This window comes from Puma concolor, chromosome B2 (assembly GCF_028749965.1).
Source record: "Puma concolor isolate L17-30 chromosome B2, mPumCon1.1.hap2, whole genome shotgun sequence".
Lineage (NCBI taxonomy): Eukaryota > Metazoa > Chordata > Mammalia > Carnivora > Felidae > Puma > Puma concolor.
In genome coordinates, this window is record NC_141671.1 from 11,042,583 (window position 1) to 11,052,188 (window position 9,606).

At 43.1% G+C, this 9,606-nt stretch overlaps 1 long non-coding RNA gene across 1 annotated transcript in view; it reads right to left on the reverse strand.

The window, feature by feature from the left end:
• The window catches only part of LOC147580723 (uncharacterized), a 59,193-nt gene extending 49,962 nt beyond the window's left edge, over nt 1-9,231 (reverse strand). The window contains exon 1 of the long non-coding RNA XR_015250760.1: nt 8,198-9,231. This is a non-coding gene — a long non-coding RNA (uncharacterized LOC147580723). The remainder of the gene's footprint in view (nt 1-8,197) is intronic.
• Nucleotides 9,232-9,606: the final 375 nt, after the last annotated feature.

A 9,606-nucleotide genomic window follows, 5' to 3' on the forward strand; every position in this document is an offset into this window, starting at 1 on the left:
ACTTCCTTTTGAATAACTTAGATAAGGGGAAAAAGAAAGTGCAAAAAAGATATATATACATACGCATGTAAAGGAAGATGGAGACAGAAAGACCCAGGGAGAGAAACCAGTGTGGCAAAATGTTAACAAGTGATGAAGAGAATCCTGGGACATTGATAAGAATATCATCAGAGTCATGATAGTATTTACCATTAAGTTTTCCTATAGAATTTTTTCCAAAATAAGGTTGGGACAATGACAGGCAAAACAAATACATAACTCTGGGACGTAACAGGAAAAGCTTAGAAGTCTGAAGATTGGGTTTTGCACATGGCCAGGACACATGGCTCTGACCCTGAGCAAGTAGGCTCAGCTCGCGGGGCTTTAGCTTCCTCATCTGTAAAGTGAGATGAACTGAATGATCTCCAAAGGCCCTTCCCTGCGATATGAGTAAGCATTTGAGAATAAAAATAGTCACGTCTATGCATGTAAATGTATGTTGACATATGCCAATAGCATAATAAAATTGCTATAAATAAAATCTCTCTTCATAAAATTACTCCCTGGTAATTTCACAATTTATAAATTATTCCTCCTCAGCACCTTGGCTAATTGTGTGTGTTTAATGATATTAGCCTGCTTGGCTCTAAAATGGTGTTTCTTGTTCCAAGAATCAGACCTCTTGTTTACTTTAAAAAAAAAAAAAATCAACACAAAATAGCAAGCAAGAAAAAGGATGCAAGAAAGGAAAAATGGAGAAAATCTAAGAGGAGGGAAGGAAGGATGGAGAAATGGGGAAGAAGAGAAGGGGAAAGCAAGAGGAAGTTAGGGAGACGGGAAGGAAGACTTACACCCTGAAGGAAGCACGCACTTCAATACCAGAGCTGGACTGGAAAATGGAAATTGAGGTGCCTACTTAGTGACACAAAACCCCCAGGGGATTATTTCTAACTGTTGCAAATGGGACCTCAGCCACTTCATCAACACTTGAGCGTACATATCCTATGCATACGTGTGAAGCTCTGTGGCATCCACTAGGAACCAGAGTAGCAAATGGAAGCAAGAATGAATAGTCCTGAGAAAGAAAGTAGATCAGCTGTTAAAAATTATATGTACATGGGCGCCTGGGTGGCGCAGTCGGTTAAGCGTCCGACTTCAGCCAGGTCACGATCTCGCGGTCCGTGAGTTCGAGTCCCGCGTCAGGCTCTGGGCTGATGGCTCAGAGCCTGGAGCCTGTTTCCGATTCTGTGTCTCCCTCTCTCTCTGCCCCTCCCCCGTTCATGCTCTGTCTCTCTCTGTCCCAAAAATAAAATAAAAGTTGAAAAAAAAAATTAAAAAAAAAATTATATGTACAACTCTCCCCAAACTTTTCCTGATGTACCATTTTCCGAGATTTAAAAAAGTTTTTAAGGCTCTAAAGGAGTAGACCCATTTGACCAATACTCTATCTTAAAAACAAGAAGAAGCTTCCAAATTAAAAGCCTAGATTTGGGATTTCTATGTAAGAAGGTGAGAGCAGCACAATTCTATGCTCAAAAAAGTTAAAGTTTAAAAATCAATCTTACTTTTTACTATGCACTCTTGTATTTTCTGATTTTTTTAAGGCAATATGCTTTATTGCTGCACATTCTGATTTTTTTTTTTTACCATGGAAATAGGATTAGCTTTAAAAAATAAATTTAAGGGGCACCAGGGTGGCTCAGTCAGTTGAGCATTGACTCTTGATTTCAGCTCAGGTCGTGATCCCAAGGTCGTGATCTGTGGGATCGAGCCCCATGTTGGACTCTGCACTGAGTGTGGAGCATGCTTAAGATTATCTTTCTCCCTCTGACCCTCTCCCTTGCTCACACTCTCTCTTAAAAATAACATTAAAAATAATAACAAATAATAAATTTAAAATCTTAGGAGGAAAAAACTTCCATGAAAAATTGTATTATTATAACTGATGTGAAGAAATTCCCCAGAACCCTCATAAACTGAGTTGATACATATATTCACATCTATAAAGTGATTCTGTAACTGGAAATGCTTTGAAACATGAAAAATTATGATAAATAATGTGAGATTGTAGTCATTCTTCCCGTTTTGGGGCTGATTCTCTGTTGACTTTTCCCTATTTTTAGTGACTTGTGTCAATTTCCAAGAACCCACTAAAGAACTGAAAAAAAATTTTTTTTTTTTTTAATTCCAACATATGGATACTTGACCATATCATTAGCAAGAAGAGAAATGACTGGGTCACAATCTCACCTTCTTTCTTCTGCTCCTATTATCTTCATCTAGACAATGGGAAAGGGTGGAATGGAAAGACAGTTACCCACCCACATCAACAGCATGTCTTGGACAAAACTTCAAGTGCAGGATAGATGAGGACTTACTTTATCAAAATGCCCACTCAGGAGAGAATTGAGCACACTCACTGCTCAGAAGTTATGTTTGTCAGGGCAGTTTTCTGCCTGAGCTTATACTTCTCCATTTGGGCCAACACGGAACCCAGAATCTTCCCTGGAGTAGTCAGACCAGGGACTCAACAGCACTAAGAGTTTTAGTAAGACAACAAAACACTGTTGAAATCCACACTCTGAAATAAGGCCCACACGCACACACTAACGTAAAGCGATCATGGGAATTGTAAATTCAATGTCCGGTTCCTTCTCATCTAGCAAATAGTCCCTGCTTTTCTCCAATCTGAATTCTTCCAGATGTTGCTAATCCTCTCCCACTGGTCTCCACCTAGCTCTGGAACACCTTCAAGCTTGCTTGTCCCTGAGAGTGTCCCAAAAGCTCAGGCTTTCTAGCCACCAAAGCTAAGCAGAATTTTACTTTTTATTTTATTTTAGATTTTATATGAGAGAGAGAGAGAGAGAGAGAGAGAGAGAGAGTGCATATGCATGAGCAGGGAAGGGGCACAGAGAAAGAGGGAGACAGAGAATCCCAAGCAGACTCTGCACTGTTGGCATAGAGCCCAATGCAGAGTTCAATCCCACAACCCTGAGATTACGACCAGAACCGAAATCGAGAGTTGGACACTCAACCAACTAAGCCACCCAGGCGCCCCTGCAGTCATTTTAAATCCTCACTCTTCATCAGTTGATTTCTTCAGGATGTTTTTGTCCCATCAACATGCTGCGCAAGGTGTGCAAAATGTTGACTGTTGCCTACTTGTTAGCGGGACTGACTGCTTGATGCTGCAGCTCTCACTCACTTGTTTGCACCTGCTACCCTGATGCACCCCTCCTGCACTGTGATCTGTATTCTGGGATGTCAACCAGAGGAGCATTTTACGCCCCTGTGGCTGGGAAACACAATTTCTTATTTGATCTTCACTGAAGAATATCTTGGCCATCCTTGGATAACATCCCCCTCAACAGTAGCAGTGGTCTGGGGATGTTACTTTCGAGCATCACCTAATATATGGGGGCACACTGGCATGTGCCCCAGCCCAGGCTGCTGCATGAACCATTTTAAGGGGGGCATGCATTCTGATATTCACAGGTGCCCTGATTGCCATCTTATTTTCTGAGCACTCCTCCCCTCTCTACTAGCCTTCCTCCCATCAGCTCAGGTACTGGATATCTGGCCCGTCAATGGAGAGACGCACAACTATACAGCCATCTGAGACAGAACTAAAGCACTGATATGACTTTAAGATCTCCAGAACACCCAGCCCAAGTTCTTCCTCACCCCTTAAAATGCTCCAGAAAACCCACTGCTCTGCCCCACAGGAAAAATACTGAGGGCATCTTATTGAAGTCAACATTCTCATATCACTTCTGTATAAAAAGCTAACATGTTACAGAACGTCTCCCCCCTACCACCCACCAACATGCCCTGGTTGGAGCTCAGAAGCAAGTAGAATTGAACCACAAAGTACGGGCACTGTTCAAGGAAGAAAGAACCTAGTGGCCCTTCCTAGGGTAAGCAGCCGCAACAGTGGAACCGGTGCAAGAGGCGTGACTCACATGGACGGGGAAGGAGTTACAGCTCAAGAGACAAATACTTTCTATCAGAGAGGTGATACTAGCAGTTGAGAACTGCAAGAATTCACGTCAACAAAATATAGCAGTTTGGGGAAAACAATCAGCAGCTACCATCAGTTGCCAAACCAACAGACACACAGTTCTGAAAAACTGTTCCATCTAGACAGCCAGAGCAGAAACCTGGTCAAAGCCAAGGGGAAGTATAAACAAGTCCAGGGCAGAGGCCATTGGCTAGACTGCAACAGGATTGTGCCGGCAGGGTTTTTACATGTTACAGTATGTCCTGAACTTTTTCCCCCCTTATATATGTAGTTTCCATAGGAAACTACAATGAAATAAGCCATCTATTTTCAATCAGTATTTTCATAGGCTATATTAAGTAATCAGTCATGCATACAGACAATAGCCAAGTCTCATTAGATGCTATGTTTCTCCTTTGATTTTTGCTGGCTTTCTGGCTTGACTGTGCTCACAAAACTAAGAAAAAGAGGTGGGGTGCTTGGGTGGTTCAGTTGGTTAAGCATCCAACTTTGGCTCAGGTCATGATCTCACCATCTGTGAGTTCAAGCCTCGCATCAGGCTCTTTACTGACAGCTCAGAGCCTGGAGCCTGCTTAGGATTCTGTGTCTCCTGCTCTCTCTGCCCCTCCCCAGCTGATACTCTGTCTCTCTCCAAAATAAACAAATATTAAAAAATATTAAAAATTAAAAAAAAAGAGAAAGAGAAAGAGGTAGAACTGCTGGAATTAGATGAGAACCTTTGCCCTTATTCCTACAGGTCTTCCTGTTAATTGTACTTTCCAGCTTAAAACAAGGTCTCCCATGAATATGCCCGTCATTATTTAAAAATAATAATAGTTGGTCATTAAGGAATAAAAAGCACAAGGCACGTATATTTATTTCTCTGCCTTTCCCCTCAACTCAATGGCTACGAAAAGGCAATGATAGTCCCATGGAAACAGGGGTTCTTTTAACCATACCAGAAAATGCATTTAAAAATCTAAACAGGCTCGCTGCAGCCATATCTTTGTTTGGCAACCTGAGTATTCTCCTCACTTAGGCCTGTTCATTGCAACCCACACAGGATTACTCTGCAGCCAGGGATAATAGCTGATCCCATAATCTGGCACTAACACTTAGAAAGATTAATTACCCTATTAAAATCTTAGACATTACTAAGAAAATCTTTGTATAAACCTTTTAACTCACAACAAATGCAGCCTCCTTGGTGTCTTCAGTTTGTTATACAATACAGGTCCTCACCTTCCTACACTTGTTCACTGTGGCTTCCAGCATCTCCAGGAACATCCAGATGCACACACACACAAAAGTGCACACACATCGGCAAACATGCACCGAGCAATAGAGTCGAAACTGCTTCCTGATACAAAGGCATAAAGTGGGAGTGTGGTTGGAACAGATAAAGTACAAACTCCTCCCGTCTGTAAATTGGCTGCTCTGGAGATTAAGCGGCAGGGGGAAAAAAAATACCGTGATTCAAAAGCTGCTGCTGTGTCAGAAACCAGAGGTACCTAAGGAGATTCAAGTTGTAATCCCCACACAAATTATATGCCCGATATGTGAAATGATGAGGAGGGTTGAGTTCTTGATGCTTAGCATCAAAGTTTCCCTCGGGAACAAAACACCCAGGATCAGTCCTTAGGGATGCCTCTGTTTTTGTTTTGTTTTGTTTATTTCCGTACTGTCAGCCTATCGTGGCTCCCTTTCCTCTCCAAGGCTGCTTCCTTCCCAGATTTCTTATCACATTTGCGAGAAGAACCCATTGGCTTCAAGACAGAAACACAATGAAATGGAACAGGAGGCAGAGGCCCAAGCAAACAGGTTACAAGTCATTTCCAGGCTGAACCAAAAAACCACCTCCAACCCTCTGCTCACTTCCGATATTTCACTGACAGTGTCATCAAAGAACACTCATTAAAGTCATCAAATGTTATCCACAGAAAACAGTTCAAATACTGTTGATAGTAAGCTGGATGGAGGCACAGTCTGTGGAGTCAAAATCCAGCTCCTGCGCAAAATGATTGCACGAGGGCCACGGGACTCATCTGACCGGCCTCAGTCTCAAATGCCCCATCTGTAGCATGGGAACGATAGTGATACCAGATGCCTGAGGGCACTGGGGGAGGAAACAGGGAAGTTCACGGTGTGTCTGGCACAACCCCCAACACACAGTCAGTGCTTAGAAAACGTGGGGCGCCTGGGTGGCTCAGTCGGTTAAGCGTCCGACTTTGGCTCAGGTCATGATCTCGCAGTCCATGGGTTCAAGCCCTGCGTTGGGCTAAGTGTGGACAGCTCAGAGCCTGGAGCCTGCTTTGGATTCTCTGTCTCCCTCTCTCTCTGCCCCTCCCCCTACTTGCGCACGTGCTCTCTCTCTCAAAAATAAACATTTAAAAACTAAAAAAAAAAAAAAAAAAAAAAAAACAAAACCTGCTAGCTGTCCCTGTTACCTGTCCCTGCAGAGTGATTTCAGAATAGCAGAGTGGGCTGCTATCCAAATGAGGAGGACTTTAGGACTAACCTGTCACTTGTCACTTTGAGCTAGTAAGTAGATCAGGTTCCCAAAGAGGTTTCTTGGCTTTTCCTAAGCAAAGTTTTGACAGACTTAATGACAGGGACATACAAGAACACTAACACGTGGTGGAGAGAAGGGAATCGTTCACAAAGCCGGGAGAATTAGAAGACCCACTCGCCTTACTTGGTCATACCCACCCCTCCCAATTCTGGTTGACTTTCTACTTCTCTGGCTATCATTTTTTGGACACAGTTTTACCTCCTATCTCAAAGAACCACAAAGCAAAAGAGACTTTCGCATTTTTTTTTAAATTGCATGAGAGGCATAAACAATAACTTTCAGGAAAGCCCCAAACTCCTCCAGCAGCACCGGCCCAGAGAAAGGGTTCTTTGCTTTTCCAGGTTAGTACAGAGAAAGTCAGTTTTCACAGACTTTTCAAAGAAAATGTGGAGCCATAGATGGTATAAATAACACAAGCATGAGGATTTTCTTTGCAGTCAATGAAGTTATGGTTGGAACTTCAAAACAAAAAAAGAACATTTTGGGGGCACCTGGATGGCTCAGTTGGTTAAGCAACCGACTTCGGCTCAGGTCATGATCTCGCAGTTTGTGAGTTCGAGACCTGCATCGGGCTCTGTGCTGACAGCTCAGAGCCTGGAGCCTCCTTCAGTTTCTATGTCTCCCCCTCTCTCTACCCCTCCCCTGCTCACACTCTGTGTCTGTCTCTCGATAATAAATTAATGTTAAAAAAAATTAGAAAAATAAAAGAACACTTTTGATCTCAGCAACAAAGTCCCTCCCCTCTCTGCTCTCACAAGGAGATGTCAAGACTTTGTGCTGGGGCATTTGGTTCTTGATGCACGTGGAACTGTATGCACAAAACATTTCTCTCCAGGCCAGTAGAGAACTGAAATTAGTGCTTTATCCTGTTGAGAGTAAGCAGATTCAGTTGATTTTTCACATATGTAGCTCTTTAGACACTGGAAGAAAATTTCCAAGTGATTAAAATAAGATCCAGCAAGGACAGAAGTCTGGATGTTCAAAATTCTTCTTTCCTGACCTTGTCAAAATAGTGCCTTTCTCCCGTTCTATAGTCCTTAATTTCTCAGGTGCTGCCTACCAGTCTCAGATAAACACAAAGTGTCAATGCAAACATTACAGAAACAGAAATGGGTGCTCCAGAGTTGTCTAATACTAGAGTAAAAATGAAATCCCAGCAACACTGGGGGAGAGGGGAACTTGGCACCAAAGCCCCCAAAACGGGCATGATTCTCTTAAAGATGTCCATATCAGCACTTCTCTGAAATAGATTTATATGAATAGGCTTGAATTCTACACTTTAAAAATAAAGGACACCTGGTCTCAAATCCAGACTTCTCAGGGTGGTCAGCTTCTGATGAGAAATATCTGGTCAAAACATTTACAGGGGCTCCTGGGTGACTCCATGAGTTAAGCTGTTCTCAGCTCAGTCTTGATCTCAGGGTTGTGAGTTCGAGCCCCACATTGGGCTCCTCACTGGGCACGGAGCCTACTTAAAAACCAAAGAAAACATCTATAGACAGAACACATAGCAACTAGAAAAGGTGGTTGGCTTCTGAGTACTCCCTGTGCAGATCAGAAACCAGCCCTGTTCTTGGGAAGTCTTCCAGTGGAAACACCTCAAATATCTATCATTAACAAAAATTTTAAAAACAAAGCTGACTTACATGAAGAAAAAAATCTATCATTAGTGTACTCCAACAATCTTCAGGGTTACAAGGACAAAAGGCCTGCACACTGCCTATGATAGACTTCTGAAGAACTGAGAAGATAAGCAGAAAGCAATGTGTCCGGCACAAAACAGGTATATCCACAAATGGGTTATGGGCGTATACAGGAAGAACTCCAACGTCAGGATAGTCTTGGAGAGCAAGCAGCCGGGATAGGGCAGGGAAGGCCAGTCTGGTGCCCAAAGTCTGCTTCTCCATCAGTCTATGTATTTCCACCTTGGGCTATATCCAGTCTGGATGCTCAGCTAGTTGGAAACAGGTAAGAAGGCAGTGGGCTCCGTGTTCCCCAATTGATGCTAGTCCTCTGCATGGGTTTCCCAGGTCCAAGTGCTGAGCCCACCTGGGCCCTAGAGGACTTCCTCTGGAGGCTGGACTATGGTATTGGAAGACAGTCTGTAGAGCCAGAAAGGTCTAAATTCAAACTTCTGGGCCATCTCTTCCTTGCTGTTGACGTCGAATGAGTTATTTAATCTCCCTCAGCCTCAAGTCTTTAACTATTAAATAAACAAATGCTTATTCCAAGGGCTATTACAGACCAGATCAGTTAACTTTTAAAACTGTTAACGTGCCTAACAAATAAGGGGGTTCTAAGTAAATATTAGCTCCTTTCCTTTTATATTCCTCATCCCTGATCTCCTGCTATCACAGTTTCGTGGATCTAGGCAGGAGGACAGGTTTGGGTTTGAGCAGAGGCAGAGCTCCACCCTGCTAAGTCCCACACAAGTTCAGAACCACTGACTTGCCTTGCTAGCCCATGGCCCCAGCACCACCACCATCACCTTCATTGTTATCCAGTTGGTGATCTGGTCCAGGCTCCTCATAGCCCATGGGTACCAAAGTAATTCATCAACCACTTCAGTATGGCTCACCACTGTCCTGTCACTTGAACCATGAGATAAGATAGAGTGGCAAGAGATCATCCTGTAAAAGAATCTCCATATAGCCCGAACTCTTCCCTCCTCAAAAGGACAAGCACAGCAAACATAACTATGGTTCAAAACTAGGATTACCAGGAGGTAGCATGCTTAGGAGACAGCAATAACAGACCTCTGTCATCATAAGCCTTTATTGTGACATCATCTCATTTTTTCACTCTGGCTTGGAAAAGCTGAGCCCACACTCTATGAATCCAGAAATTCCCAGCAACAACGGACCATGAGCTCAGACCCTGTGATTACTTTACATGAATTATTTTTTCCATCACATAACAACTCAGAGTCAGGAACTATCATCAAAAGATAAAAGGGAAGCCCTAGGCAGCTAATTCACTTACCCAAGTTAAAAGAGGTGGCAACATGGACATCTTTAAGGAGGCAGCGTTCATTTTGAGAACTTCGGTACTGAGT